Genomic DNA, 16,769 nt, shown 5'->3' on the forward strand with positions numbered 1-16,769 from the left:
AGTAATTATGTATCAAGGAGATGAATTTTAAAAAAGAACATATTTCTTTTGGTTCACACTTCAGGGTACAGTCTATCATAGTATATAGATAAGTAAAGACAGTAGAAGTTTAATGCAACTGGTGCCATTGCCTCCTAAATCATGAAGTAAAGAGTAGATGGATGTTTGAGTTTAATTCATTTTCTCCTTTTTCTCTCTCCTTTCTCGTAGTCCTCCCTCTAGTACTCATTTTCATCTTTCTCGTCCTCCTCTTCCCCTCCTCTTCATCCTTCTCCTCTTCGTCCTCTTCTCCTCCTCCTCCTCCTTCTCCTCCTCTTCTTCCTTCTCCTCTTTTTCCTCTTAATCTTCTTTCTCTTCCTCCTCTTTCTTCTCCTCTTTTTCTTCCTCCTTCTGTTTTGAGTCCAGGATACTAGTTGAAAACATTCCACAGTGGGATTTTGTTTCACTTCAGTCTATCAAATAAAGATAATTTAGCACATTTGTAGACGGTTTTGTTTAAGTAATTCTAGATTACATCAAGTTGACAACTGAAATGACCCATTAGACTTAGCATATACACTACTCAGCCATAAGTTCAGTTTTCAGGATAACAAATTAAATGCGGTAACCAGTCTTGAGACAGAAAAGTTCAAAGAAATCAAGAAACCCAATTACTTTGTGTGTCTTTATGAATTACCTAAAAGTAAGTACTTCTTAACCTTACAACCTAAAGAAGGTCCATTTTTCGGTCTATACGGTGAAACACATTAACACCAGAAATACAAATCTTAGTGTCATTTAAAACATGTCGAGACACCCAGAAACACATTTATCCAGTATGTGTGTAACTGAAGACATGGCTAAGTTGTTAGGTATGACTGATCTATGTTTTAGCCAACTGTTAGCAAAAATAATAGCTGGGCATAATCACAATGATGGCTAATTACTAAAATAAACATAGTCAACATTTTCCTGAGGGCATCACTGGAAATTACTTATTGATTAATGAAGACTGTTGAAGAAAATACAGCCATTATTTGAAATTAAATTTGAGAAAAGGATGAAAGCGTTTGGAAAGTTATGACATTTTTTTAAATATTTTTATATATTTTATTTAATATTTATATACACATATAATGTGTTTTGGCAATATCCTTCCCCATTTTTGTCCTCAAATTACTCCCCTATGTTCCTAACACTTGTGAACTTCATGTGTTCCTTCTCTCTTTTCAATTCCCACGCAACTTGGTACCATTTGTATATGCTTGGGTATGGAACCATAAACTAGATTACAATTATACTTTCATGGCCTCATCCTTCAGGAAAGTCACTCTTCCTTCATCAGCATTTACAAATTTTTATTAGCTTCTCAGACAGGAGAGAGAGACTTCAGGAGCCCCTTTCTCATCCGTGCTGGGGTTTTATCTGGCTTGACCTCCCGCAAGTCTGATTCCTGTTGTCTCAGCCACTGTTACAACTTTCTGTTACTCCTGGAAAACACCCTTCTACTAAAGATATCCACTCTTCCTGGCTCTTACACTACTTCCATTGCTTTATCCTCAAGTGTTTCTGAACCTTCAGGGAAAGGATTTGATACAGAAAATCCATTTAGTGATAAGCCCTCCAAAGTCTTTTATTCTCTGAATGTTGATGGGTTGTTGGCTTGTTTTCCCTTCTCTGTAAAATTTATTCTAAAAAGGTCAATAACAATATACATTGTAATGTCGATGGGAGAGATTCCACCAGACCTTAACTCTATACAAAGTGATTCAAGCAGCTAAAGAACATGGAGAGGAGAAACAGTCTTTCCCAGGAAGGAAGATCACCAATAGATTATCCAATATCAAATGTTTTGCCGTGAAAACCTCAGGTAGCATTGGATAGACTTGTCAGGTTTGATTTATATATTTAGGAATATATATGTACAGATGAGTATAAATATGGAACAATAATTAATAAAAAACATAATTCCATACAATATATTTTCATTAGAGACTTCCTGTCCCCGTAACCCTCTCATATCTTCTTACCCTTTCAACTTTCTGTTCTTGTCCCATCTCTTAAAACAAAACAGCCCCTAAAAACATGAAGTCTTATCTATGTTATTGGGCTATTTTTTTTTAATCACCATCTATCGCAAAAAAGAAAAAGTTTCACTTATGAAGCCTGAGAAATATATTAATCTATGTGTATGAAGAAGAGAACTTAGGAAAAGTTCATTAGCAGAAAAATATCAGTACATTCTACCCTAGGCCCAATAAGGAGTTCATAGCTTTTCAAGAAGTTTTCAGCCTAGGTAACACTACCAGGCATGAACTCAAGGTTTATTTTTACAAATTGAAATTGCTTAATGAATTGAGATATAAAATTGTATATAGAATGACTTAAGGTATAGAACTACTGAGAATAAAACACATGGCAGGTGGTTGTAGGAGTAGCAATTCTGATGAATACTGTAATAATACACTGAAAAGAAGACCAACAATGAGTCTACTAGACACTGAATGATGCTATGTTTCATCTATACACAATCAATTCATGTAGTTTTAAAATACTGTGGCATTTGCAGAGATACATTACAAATAGATATCACTTACACATACCTAATTATATTACCTGCTGTGTTAAAAAGAGAATAATCTAAGATGCAATATTATTAATCTGACTGCATTATAAATATTAAAGGGAATATTTCTTTCTAGATATAGCATATGTTATTTTTCTTGCTGGAATTGTACAACAAAATAAATCTCCTGTCATCAATAAAATCGCAATAAACCTTAATCTACTAAAAGTACTTCATATTATACAACTGGCATTTTTCTTTGCTTTACTTGAAGGAATACACTGGAGTTGATGTGATATAAATATCTTCCATGTGCATATTCAGGCAAAACTGAAGTCACATAACAGATTCATATTTACAGGATACCACCAGGGATTAAAAAATAAAAAAAAATGAGATTTTAGAATAAATGTCATTGTATATCTTGTTCTATTTCTATGTCTCTGATAAAAATCAAAGTGAAGTTACCCATATAGGAATCACTTTTCATCATTTGGAAACTGCTTAACCTGAAACATTTCTAACTTCAATTGATTGAATGCTATTGTTGATCAAATGAAGTTTACCTTTGAAAATATCATATTTGGCAAAAACACTCTTGTGCCAAAGGCCATATACATAAATTTCATTTTTCTAAGTAATCTAAAATTTAGAGTAGACTTAAATACAGAAAATAATACTTTACTTAAAAAAAAATCTATCTGTAGGACTGCCCTGTTTTGAAAAATGAAAGTGTGCTACTTAATATATAGTATAATGCAGATGTATTAAGACCCATTTAAGCAATTTTTCCTTCCAGGTGCCAGGGTTAAACACTGGATTTGGGATTTGGAGAGATGGCTAAGTATAAGATCACTGACTACCCTTTTTTAAATTTTCCTTTTCTTTTTTAATTATTATCACTTATTCCAATTTAATTTGTATCCTGGCTGTGGTCCCCTTCCTCATCTCCTCTCATTTCCACCCTCTTCCCTCTTCTCTCCCAATGCCCCTCCCTTAGTTCACTAATAGAGGAGGTCCTCCTCCCCTTCTATTTGACCTTAGCCTATCAGGTCTCATCAGGACTGGTTACACTGTCTTCCTCTGTGTCCTGGCAAGGCAGCATGCTCCAGGGCGAGGTGATCAGTGAGCCTGCCACTGAGTTCATGCCAGAGAAAGAACCTGATCCCCTTATTACAGACCCCACTTGGAGACTGACTCTATGAGCTATATCTGAGCCTCAGTTTTAGGTCCTTTCCATACATTGTCTTTGGTTGGGGTATCATTTTCTTCAGGGCCCCCATGACTCATTGTTTATAGCTCTATTAGTCTCCTTTTGGAGCTCCTGTCCCCTCCAGGTCTTTCTATCTCCCCCTTCTTCCATAACATTCCCCTCACTCTGCCTAGAGTTTGGCTATAAGTCTCAGCCTCTGCTTCAATACCTCAATCAGTAGATTTTTTTCAGAGGCTGTCTGTGGTAGTCTCCTGCCCTGTTCCTTGTCTTCTCCTGCTTCCAATGTGTATCTCCTTTGTACTTCTGAATGAGGATTGCACATCTTCCCTAGGGTCTTCCTTGTTGTTTAGCTTCTTTAGGGGTATATATTTTAGAATGTTTATCCTATATTATATGGCTAATATCCGCTTATAAGTAAGTATATACCATGTGTGTCTTTATGCTTCTGGGTTACCTAACTCAAGATGATCTTTTCTAGTTCCCACCATTTGCTAACAAATTTCTAGATTCTCTTGTTTTTAATAGCTGAGTAGTATCCCATTGTGTAAATGTACCACGATTTTTGTATCTATTCCTCTGTTGAGGGACATCTAGGTTGTTTCCAGCTTCTGGCTATTACAAATAAAGCTGCTATGAAGATGGTTAATCAAATGTCCTTGCTGTATGCTTAAGCATATTTTGGAGGAGTGATATAGCTGGATCTTGAGGAAACAGTATTCCTAATTGTCTGAGAAAACGCCAGATTGATTTCCAAAGTGGTTGTACAAGTTTACATTCTCACCAGCAATGGAGAAGGGTTACCTTTTTCCACAAACTCTTCTTTTTTTATTTTTATTTTATTTTTTCTTATCAGTTACATTTTATTAACTCTGTATCCCAGCCGTGTCCCGATCCCTCATTCCCTCCCAGTCCCTCCCTCCCTCCCTCATCTCCACCGTGCCCCTTTCCAAGTCCACTGATAGGGGGGACCTTCTCCCCATTCATCTGATCCTGTTTTATCAGGTATCTTCAGAACTGGCTGCAAAGCCCTCCTCTGTGGCCTAACAGGACTGCTCCTCCCTAAACTCTTCTTAAAGACATTGTTTGATCTCCAACACTCCCATAAGCTTACACATTTCTGTAACTCCAGCTCAGCTATAGGGTATCTGATGGCCTCTTTAGGTCTTCAAGGACACTGCTTGTACATGGTGCTTGGGCAGATGCTTAAAAACACACAAGCACAAATATAAATCAGCCTGGAAAAATTATAAACACGTCGGTCTTTGCGCCTGCCAAGCAGGGGTTCTGTCACTGTGGTACAACCCAGCTACTCAACGCCTGATTGTTCAGATGCTGCTGAAAAAAAATAAATAAATAAAAAATGTCAGAACCAAACAGAATGAGTGTGCACCACTTTCAGTTCAGGTCTAATCCTAATCTTATATTTGGCCTCTGTGGTCAATTGGACACATCTAAGTATACTCATATAGCTAGATGAGGAGGGAACCCTAATTGAGAAAATGCTTATATAAAACTGGGCTATAGACAGACCTATAGGGCATTTTATTGATAGGGGAAGGAAAGCCCAGCTCATTGGGGTTGTGTCTACCCTGGGCTGGTGGTTCTGTCTTCTATAAGAAGGCAGACTAAGAAAAAAAAAAAAGCAGGACCCAGGGAGGGGAGAAAGCATCAACTATAAAACATACACATATATAGAAAGAGGACCTAGACCGTATGCTCAGATGTAACCCATAGACAGCCAGTCTCCATGTTCCCTACTAAGAGAACAAGAGACATTCTCTGACATGAACTCGGTTGCCTGCTCCTTGATCACTTCTTCTTGGTTGGATGACCTAGCCACACCACAGAAGAAGAGGATTCAGGCACTCCTGATGGGACCTGATATGCTAGGATTACACACTAGGGGTGGAGAACTTCTCCTATCAATGGACTGGAGAAGATGGATAGAGGAGGAAGAAGGAGGGAGGATGGGGCTGGGAGAGGAGGGAGGGATTCAACCAAGACATAAAGTGAATACATTGTAAATAATAATGATGGTGATGTGTGGACTACTTCAAACAGGGGCTTACTTTTAGATCACTTTCCCCTGGCAGGACTGCCTTGATAGGCCAGAGGGGAAGAGGACACCGTCAGTCCTGAGACAGAGTATGTTTTAAAAAGAACATTGTGTGGAGAGGTAGTTCTGGGTGCAGTAGAAGGTGGCTAATATGGGTAAATATCATCAAAAATCATTGTACAGAGGCTGAAACTAGGAATAATCTTAAAATCATATATTACAGGCATAATTTTATTTAACAAGTATATGATGTGTAAAATTATGTTTACATGTGTGATTACTGTGTAAGATATGATTATTTATACAATGTAATGTACCATCACATACACACATTATACATATGCTTTTTAATATTAACATATACATGTAGTTCACACAAGTGATTAGCTGCATTCATTTGTACATGTATATTGCTAACATTTAAATTTACCATCATGTAAAATCAATAATGTATTAGAGGAATTAAAATTCTACCAAACTCTGATCACTATTAATTTCTTTTACTATTAGTTGCTACTATAATACCTATTTGTAAACATTAATAATATACTATTGTCACGAATATTCTTTTCTGTGTTTTTATGGTTAACTTTCCGCATCACAGCAGTTGGAATATGGTGGTCACTTTCCGAAGATGTTTCTGTGAAAGTTATACTAAATCCACAGACTGAGAGAAGAAAATTGTCGCATATATTGTGAGTGGGTCTAGACCATTTGTTAAAACCGGAAGAAAAAGCATGAAAGTCCCACAAAAGAAAATGATTCGGGTTCTATTCTACCATTGCATTCTAGACTACAGAATGTGTTCACAGCCAATGCTGCCCTGAAGATCATGTTGATGTCGGTGATCAGGACTGCTGTTGGATACGATGTTGACTTTTGTGGTCTGTGCTGCTGTGAGAGGCCATGCTGATGTCCATCAGTGGGTTGATGCCCACAGTCTGTGCTCCTGCCCAAGGTCATGATTAGGTCTTTGGTCCAAGCTCCCACCAGAAGCTTGCAGACTGTTTCTAAGCTGTGGCTATAGGCATTATGTGTGGATATCCATGGTCTGTGTTGCCAGAAAACCAAAAACAACAGTCTAGACAGGGAACTGTTGAAGGGAATCCTTAAAATCTGATAGAGATTATGAAGTAACTCTTCATAGTTGATGGCATCTGATAGGGAGATAGGTAAGGATTCAGTTATCTTTAAAGGACCGGGATTTTGATAATGCTCCCACGATTCTGTGGGCAACACAGATGGACTTGGTGTACTTTTCTCTTTGGTGGGTGGATTGGGATAGGAATAAGGCAAGGGTAGGAAGGTTGACCTGGAAGGAATGGGGAGGCAGCATGAACAGATTTTATTGTATGAGTTTTTTTTTTTTAATAAAAACATTATGTTGTAATTTTTTAAATAAAAGAAAACAGACAAAACAACAACAATAACAACAAAACCCATAACATGAGCTACTAGCAATTTTCCACTCTCTTGGATGAGTCTATACATGTTATGTGTGTAAAACCCCTACCTGTGTTAGCCATTTCCTTAAATCTTATATATGTGTATATACATATAGAAAGCATTATATATAAACATATATGTTATATTTTATATTTATGTTTTATGTTTAAAATTTTCTCGTTCACATGTGAATATAAATGAACGTAATGAACCTTATGTTTTCTTTATTGGATCACTAATTCATCAAGAATGATACTACTTGTTACATTCCTGGGGATGGAAGGTTAGATTCCAGCATACATATTGGGTAGCTCACATCCACCTGTAATTACAATTACAGGACATCTGACTATCCTTAATGGACCTTGTGGTTACCCATATGGATGCACACATTTACACACATATGCATGAAACATAATAAAAAATCTTAAAAAAACAATGCATCTTAGAACTGAAACTAAATGTATAAATTTATATTCATTTTTTGCAGATGTTAACAGTTTGCATTCTAGAGATGTGGTGATGTATTTCATTTTCAAAACCAAATTATGAGAGCAAATATTTCCCTAATGTATAAACAAAATATGGTACCAAACTTTTATTGGGTTGTCATTTTGCTCTCTTCACTATTAAAAGAAATTCTTTTTATTATAAATGTTTATCATTTTTATGAAATGTGTGAATAAGTCTAGTTTTTAAAAAATTGTATTCATGCTTCTATGTTTAATGGATTTTTCATAAAAGTATACTTTTCTTAGGTAATATATGTTTTGATTCAGGGACAGTTGTCTACTTTGATGTTCAAATACACTCTTTTGTAGATAGGTAGAAAGATTATAGGTAAACATCTGTTAGGGCTATACCTTCCCACCAATATTACTTTTCTTTCATGTTTTCTAGGTATTACTGTTTTTCTGTTTTTCTCTTTTATTTTCTCTTGAATCCATTCTAAACAATATTTCACTTTAGAAAAAATATCATCTATTACTTTCTTGCCAATTTGACAGTTTAATTCATCTTTCAAAACCCAAGATTAATAACATATGATTATTTTAGAGAATTCCAGTACTATGTTTTAAAAATATTTTTATTTTTATTAATTACAGTTTATTCACTTTAAATCCCAACTGTAGCCCCTTGTCCAAACCTCCCCCAATTCCACCCAACCTCCCTCTTCTTCTACTATACCCCTTTCCCCAGTCCTCTGATAGGGAGGTCCTCCTCCCCTTCCATCTGACCCTAGCCTATCAGGTCTCATAAGGACTTGCTTCTTTGTCTTCCCTGTGGCCTGGAAAAGCTGGTCCCCCCTCAGGTGGAGATGATCAAAGAGCCAGCCCATGAGTTCATGTCAGAGACGGTCCCTGGTCCTGTTATTGGGGAACCCTCTTGGACACTGAGCTGCCACGGGCTATTTCTGTGCAGGGGGTCTAAGTTATCTCATTGTATGGACCTTGTTTGGAGTATCAGTTTCAGACATGACCCTTTTGCCCAGATTTTCTGGTTCTGTTGCTCTCCTTGTGGAGTTTCTCTTCCCTCTAGTTCTTTATACCTCCCCCTTCTTTCATAAGATTCCCTGCACTCTGCAAAAAGTTTGGCTATGAATCTCAGCATATGTTTTAAACCCTGCTGGGTGGAGTCTTTCAGAGGCCCTCTGTGATAAGCCCCTGTCCTGTTACCTTTTTTCTCCCTCTTTTGATGTCCATCTCATTTGTCTTTCTGAATGAATATTAATCATCTTACCAGGGTCCTCCTTCTTTTTACTTTAAGGTATTTTTTCCTTTATTTTTATATAACTATCCACTTATCTGTTCTTTTTTAATTATTTAATTATTTTTATTAATTACAGTTATTCCTTTGTATCCCCCCTGTACCTCCCTCCCTCCTCTCCCAATCCTACCCTCCCTTTTCCAGTCCACTGGTAAGGGAGATCCTCCATTCTTTTGTGCAATCTTCACTTTTCTCTTTTCTTCTCAGTATGAACTACCAATAAACTATTGCCCTGAAATAGTCTATTCTTTATTATGGCAATCTATTCTTAATTTGGAGATACTTCACTAACTTGAAATCATCCATATTACAAATTTTTTTTCAATCACTTTTTGTTACTTAAGGATATATTAAAATTATGTTTCAAAAGCCATACATACATGCTTATAATTAATGTACTTAAAGAACTGTGTGGTTGTTTCATGCTAACTTAGTAAACAACTATCTCTCTTCTTCAAATTTTGTATATGATCATTGACAAAATATTAAATGTCATCTTATACTGTATATTAGATGAGTTGCCAAACTCATTGTTTCTATCCTTAAAGTATGCTCAGAATGTATACATTTTTACCTACATTGCCAATATATTTAGTCAATTTCTATTGTCTGATTTCTTTGTTTTTGAAATTTGAAGGATTATTTATTTTTTAATTAAAATTTATTTTTTTATTAATTACAGTTTATTTACTTTGTATACAGCTACCAGCTGTAGCTCCCTCCTTCCTCCCCTCCCAATCTCCCCCTCCCTCCCTTATCTACTCCTATGCCCCTCTCCAAGTCCACAGATAGGGAGTTCCTCCTTCCTTTCTATTTATATTGTCTGATTTCTAATTCATTAAAAATGTGTTAAATATACATTTTCCATTTGTGACTGAGGAATGCACTAATACTTTGTCTTCACTTTAATCACTTGTGAGCTTGTGCATTTACTGAAGTCCACAGGACACAGCAAACTCTCAAAGAGGCATGGACCTATAAGTGTGGAAATATGGACTTGTAACAAAATTTGTTAGTGCATCCATCTAATTTTGACCCAGCATCTACCTGCCAAGACTCTCCAATGATTGCTGAGGAAGAAGAAAAGCACAAGAGCCTAAGGTTGGAGAGGAGCAAATTGAAATCTCTTCTGAACATGGTATACCTACTGTATGCATCAATCAAAGCAGTTATGACCAGTTGCACAAGATGCAAATGCATATGCAAATCAATGTTTGCAAAAGGAAGAAGAAAGCCCCTCCACCCATGCCTAGCTTTGGCTCTTTAATCTGCTGATGCTCCGGAAAAGTGAAGGTCAGTTTTTCCTAAGAATATAGCTTCTGATTGGTCAACTACACAACGGTTGATGTTCCCACACATATGAATCTAGTACATAGGCAGCCCAAACTTGACCAGGTGGGTCAATCTTTTTGAACAAAAGCAAAAAAAAAAATTAAAATAAAAATGCAGATGACATGAAAGTGAAAAGGGAGCATGACAGTGGGTGCAGGTGGAATCAGAAGCAATGGAGAAATGACTAGTAAGGCACTGTTGCTGTAAAGTAGGAAATGGGAAAAATAGGTGGTAGAGAGAAACCTGAGAAAGAAGAGAGGGCAACCCCATAGAGAGAGTGAAGGAGAAAGAGTTATAAATAGCATGGAGTATCTTTGAAAAGCCATAGGAAATGAAGTATCTTAAATTTTACTTAAAATTACTTACATATAAATTTATGAGTACACACACACACACACACACATAATACCATGTGAACTGATAATACTATTCCCAATAAAAAATAGAACAAACAAATACTCCAGTGCTGATATAGAAAACCTCTTTCAAGCTGGTGGTAAGAAGAGGCCAAGATACTCCCAAAACAATAAGAGCTATTGCTGTTGTTTTCTGTTGGAAGAAACAGAAGGTAAGATCTTATTGTTGAAGACACCACACATTTGGACACAGAACTTGAAATAATAAATATGATCTGACCAATAATCTCTTTGAGAAGTAGAACTCATATTAGAAGAAGCCATTCAAGCTCGTAAGGAAGAAAATCAACCCATAGTCCTATCCAGCTGTGATGTCTATAAACAACAGCAATGGCTACTATGAGGAAATATTTCAAAAGGTACAATAATGATGCTTATATACAGAGAGTACTAAGAGCCTCCTGATTGAACTTAATTCCAGCAAAAAGGGATGGCATTTATGCTGGACTTCACAAACTTAATTAACTACTCATTGTTGGTAAGGCCATGGATCATATGGAAGAACCTACTATTGGTCTTTTCCTAAAGCAATTTTTCATTTGTAGATTTTCTAACTGCAGTTTGAATGCTTCTCTAAATACAAATAAGCATGCTTGCTGTCCTTGTCAAAGTGGTTTCTTTTGAAACAGACAGAGACCATTACAAGGACATTTGTGTGCAAGATAGTCTCCTATTAAAAAATAAATAAACACACAAAGTTGGGATAAGCTGGAGATGTGAAAAGGGGTACATCTGAGTGAAATTAATTGGATGCATGAGGGTGAATATGATAAATGTACCATGTATAAAATTCTTAAGGAAGTAACGAAAAGATTCCCTTAGCCCTCTAACATCTACTTCCTTATGGGAGATAAAATTATTTATTAACCATCTAATTATATAATGTTATAGCTATTAAATAATGTGTCTTCAAAACAACCTAGTATCAAGCTACACACTTGAAAAGAAAAAAGAGAAGACAAGAAAAGAAAGGAAAAGAAAGGAAAAGAAAAGAAAAGAAAAGAAAAAAGAAAAGAAAAGAGCTAGGCATGGTGGTGCATTCCTTTAATCCCAGTGCTTGAGAGACAGACCAAGGTGGATCTCTGTGAGTTTGAGGCCAACTTGCTCTACAAAAAAAGTTACAGAACAGCAGCACTGCACAGAGAAATCCTGTCTGTCACAAAACAAAACAGCAGAAAGAAAGAAAGAAAGAAAGAAAGAAAGAAAGAAAGAAAGAAAGAAAGAAAGAAAGAAAGAAAAAAGCCTTGTGACAGAGCAGAAAGTCTTTTAGGTCTATTAGAGACTAAAAATTGTGGCTGGGAATTTATGGATGATAAAAGGGTTTCATTTTGGGATGTAAAACATACTAAAAATATAATGGCAGTCATCAAGTTCCATATATGATACATTCAGTGAGAAGAGATGACTTTGATAATATATGCACTGTGCTTCAAAAACCCTACCAGAGTTGTTTCAAGTCATGAAACACTCATTATTTGAATTAATTAACAGTTACTTGAATACAACGAGTAGCAACAAAGAACAGACCTTTTCATAGATTAACTTGTATTGGTAAACAACCTATTGGGTAACAACAATGGGAATTAGATGTCATGAAAAAGATAACTGTCAAACTTCTATCTACCGATTCTAAGAAAATATAAGAAATGATCTTAGAGTCATATATTTGCAATGACTTAGGGTGAAGACAATACTAAGGATGAAGCATGATGAAAAGTTCTTATACCTAGCTTGAGACTTAGAAATATATCTATAAAGACAAAGATTGAAAACCAAATTAAAATACGTCTGTTTTGTACCACAACTAATTAGAAAATATTCTGTATAAGTGTAGCATCATTTACAATCCTTTTAGAGTACAAAAAATAAAGAAAAATCAAATGAGATCTAAAAAAAAATATTTTTAAAATGTTAGTTATTTAATAAAAGTTAGTAAAATTAAAATGAATAACTGTATATACTGATATTAATACTTAGTAGAACTAAATATTATCATTATTTAGATAGATATTCCTATCTTATAATAATTAAAATACCACAATTCCTATATTTACATAATTTTATTAGAAATTGAAGAGACCCAGCTGTCCTATTTTTAGGATAAGAAAGTTGTATCACTTTAAGGACTGTGAAAACTCAGAATTATCTTGTGACAAATTTGCATTATAATTATGAAATAGCTTTATGAAGTTTTGAAGACTTATAGCCAATAACATAAATTATAGATGAAGCTTCATTATAAGAACACTTTGTGAATGACACACTAGGACATTCTTCTTCAAGATAAAAAAGGCAGGCTGAGGTTTCTAAATTAATATATGTATGATTAGTTGACTGTTCAGTACATAATGAAATCTAATCCATTTAAGAATATTATTCAATGAGTATAAATTCACCATGAGATCTGGTTATCATTTGCTGGTTTAGATGATATTCTCTGTAATATATTTCAGTTTTATTTTTTCAGTAGTATTCATATGACTTTATTAATGTTTTTCTGCTTATGAATGGAATCTGAGTAATGAATAAAAAGACAACTACAAAGTTTAGTATTTTTAAAGTTTATTAATGTAACGCTTGAAATGAATACTTTTGTGCCTTATATTAATTACTTTTAAAAGAAACCAAAAAATAAAAAATTAAAGTACCAGGAATTGAATTGCAAATACATGAAATCCTACCATTATTGCCCACCAGTACTCTAGAATCTGTAAGTTATTGTTTTCATCATAAAAACAATCTCATATTTTCTCCAGAGAAAACAATCTCAGATTATCATCATTGTGTATATTTCCATCTAACTAAATATTTAAATGATCTTAACATTTACTGAATAAGATTTGACAAAAATTTGCTTAACTGAAGATAAATATTTTTAATTTTCATTTTAAAACCAAGTATTTGTGTGGAAATATCCTTATATATTTAGGAGAACAGAAACATTTCAGCTTGTATTGTCACAGTCTTTTACTATCCAGAAAAATCAGATAAGCCATTAAACTATTTCTGCACACAACCAAAATTTCAATGAGTTATGAGGGTGTTTTGATAACATAAGAAAGAGCAAAGAATCCACATTTTCCCGAGTAAAGGGAAAGCATCAAGTATTTTTAAAGATGTTAAAATCATGATTAGTCTTAATGATGGGTTATTTGAATTTATATTGTTTCTTAAAATGTTCACTTTGTTGCAAATAAACAAAGACAGAATGGGCAGTTTGACTCTTTAATTAATAGTTATGGAATTTTGTCCAATATACCTTAGGCAAAAGGACTATTAGTGAAACAGCAAATTACATGACCCTTTTCCAGGACCAGACATCTTTTCTTTTATAACTTATTTACTTTATTTTTATGTGCATGACTGTTTTGTCTGCATGTATATATGCGCACCCCGTGTCTGCGAGGGGTCCAAGGAGGATGTTTGAAGAAGAAATTCCATCCTCTTGAACTGGAGTCATTCATTGATGATTGTAATCCACTTTATAGGTACTGAAAATCAAACCTGGGTCTTCTAAAAATACAAGTGCTCTTAACCTTTTTGCCATCTCTCCAGCCTAAGCACTAGACATCGTGAACACTTCACGGGCACTTAGAGAAAGAAAACTATGCAATAAATTGCACCTGATCACCCTCATTCTTAGAAGGACAGCCCAAGCCAGAGCTGTTTGGAACACAATACCAAGGCTTCTCTTATAAAGAAAGTATTTAATTGGTGACTTGCTTACATTTCCAGGGGGTTAGTCCATTGTTTTCAGGGCATACAGTATGGTAGCATGCTTGCCCCTGGAGCTGTAGCAGAGTGCTTTTCATCCTTATCTGCAGGAAGAGAGAAAGACTCCGTGAGTGGCATTGGCTTTTGGAATATTAAAGCCCTGCCCCTCAGTAACATACTTCCTCTAACAAGGTCACACCTTCTAATACTCTTAATCCTTTCAAATAGGGTCACTCTCTTGTGAGTCCACGTTAAAATATGTGAGCCTCTAGGGGCCATTTTTATTTAAATCACAATTGGTAACATGAAAAGGAAACATACAGAGAGAAGGCAAAAGTTATGTGGATATTGACAGTAGAGAGGAGGAAGTTCTTGTGCAGAGTGGCTATTTTCTTAAAAGCTAGATAACGCTGAGCCTCAGGTGAGGGCAACAGCCTCAGGTGGTATTTAGAAGGCAAGAAAACTACCAACTTCCAGATCACAGCTAGACAGCTGAAGATTCTATGGGTTCCACAGAAACCTGCTTTTTCGGATGTCGTGCACTCCACTTGGTGACACTAAGACATGATTTTATGCCAACCCTGCATGCTGCCTAGTGATTTAACAGCTGAAGCTCCCATGGGAATTATGAGAAACAGATACTGTGTTAAACTGCCCATCTTGTTGTCTCAGTCGGGTTTTTATTGCTGTGAAGAAAACACAACAACCAAAAAAGCAAGTTGTGGAGGCAAGTGTATGTTCAGCTTACACTTTCATTATCACTGTTCATCACTGAAGCAAGTCAGGACAGGAACTCAAACAGGGCAGGAACCTGGAGGCAGAAGCTGATACAGAGGCCATGGAGGGGCGCTGCTTACTGCCTTGCTTCCCACAGCTTGCTCAGCCTGATTATTTATAGAATCCAGAACTGCCAGACCAGGGAGGGCACCACCCACCATGGGCTGGGCCTTCCCCTATTGATCACTCATTGAGAAAATGGATCTCATGGAGGCGTTTCCTCATCTGAGATTCCTTCCTCTCTGATGACTCTAACTTGTGTCGAAGTTGATGCAGAAAAACAACCAGTATAATTGTATTACTATTTGGCTTCTGATACCTGGTAGATATGCTTGTCATTAGCATGATGTTACCAAGTCCTCGCTAAAGCTTCCAAGTATAAAGTGTAGGCCATCTTTGCCTGCTGAAGAAATAGTAGGGTAAATGTAGTTAAGTGGCTGTCGAGTGGAGGACTGAGTGTTGTCTACCAGCAGTTCCTACTGACCCAAACTCTCTCTCTGGGTCAGTGTGATTCCTACCATACCCCAGTTCTGTCTCAGAATCCCATATACCTGCCCGGATACCACCCAGTAACTGGGGCCACATGGACTTGAATGAACCTATCTTAATGTTTCTTATCATTATTTTAATGCCCAAGCTCTCAAGCAGTGGCAGGCTCCCACACTATATCCTGACTCCTCCATGCTTTCTGCAAGAAGCTGGCACTAAAATAATATCTGTGACCACTTCCAACCTACAGACAAGAGAAACAATTTGAGAGTGGGAAGGGCGGGACAACTCTATAAACAGAAGTAGAGAAAAGAGCAAAAAAGAAACTGAGAAGAGATTCTATGGGCTCTGGTTTTAGAGAACTATCAAGTGCTCAGGGCCAAGACGGTCAAGCCTCAGGTTGAGAATTTTAATATTCACCAATAAACAGGTATGTGTCCAGTTCACCACTAACTTTTTTTGTGAGTTGTAGTTTTAATTTTCACAGTTGTCCATTTTCTTTATACTTTACTCCCAGTGTTACCATCCAGCATATTGCTATACTCTCTGCTCTAGTCAAATGAAAATTAGGGGTACACAAAAAAAGTTTGTCAACTTCCGGCAATTGAAAACCTTTGCTTTTCTTGATATTGTGAAACAGGAAGTAGTATCAAGAAGCAAATTGAACAACAACAGGTGATGCCGGTAGGGTAACTGTAACTGTTTTTCTGAAAGCCTCAGTTATCAAGAGCTCATCACTAAAAGTAAATTTTGTTCTGTGCCAATGAGATCAAGGCTCTTCCCCAATTTTTCTTCAATTATATTTAATGTATCTGGTTTTATGTTGAGGTCTTTAATCCATTTGTACTTGAGTTATATGCAAAGTGATAAATATGGCTCTTTCTGCATTTTTCTACATGTAGATATCTAGTTAGATCAGCACACTTTGTTGAAGATGTTATCTTTTTTCCATTGTATGGTTTTGGCTTCTTTGCCAAAAATCAAGAGTCCACAGATGTGCATGTTTATTTCTTG

Source organism: Meriones unguiculatus, chromosome 3 (assembly GCF_030254825.1).
Source record: "Meriones unguiculatus strain TT.TT164.6M chromosome 3, Bangor_MerUng_6.1, whole genome shotgun sequence".
NCBI classification, from domain to species: domain Eukaryota; kingdom Metazoa; phylum Chordata; class Mammalia; order Rodentia; family Muridae; genus Meriones; species Meriones unguiculatus.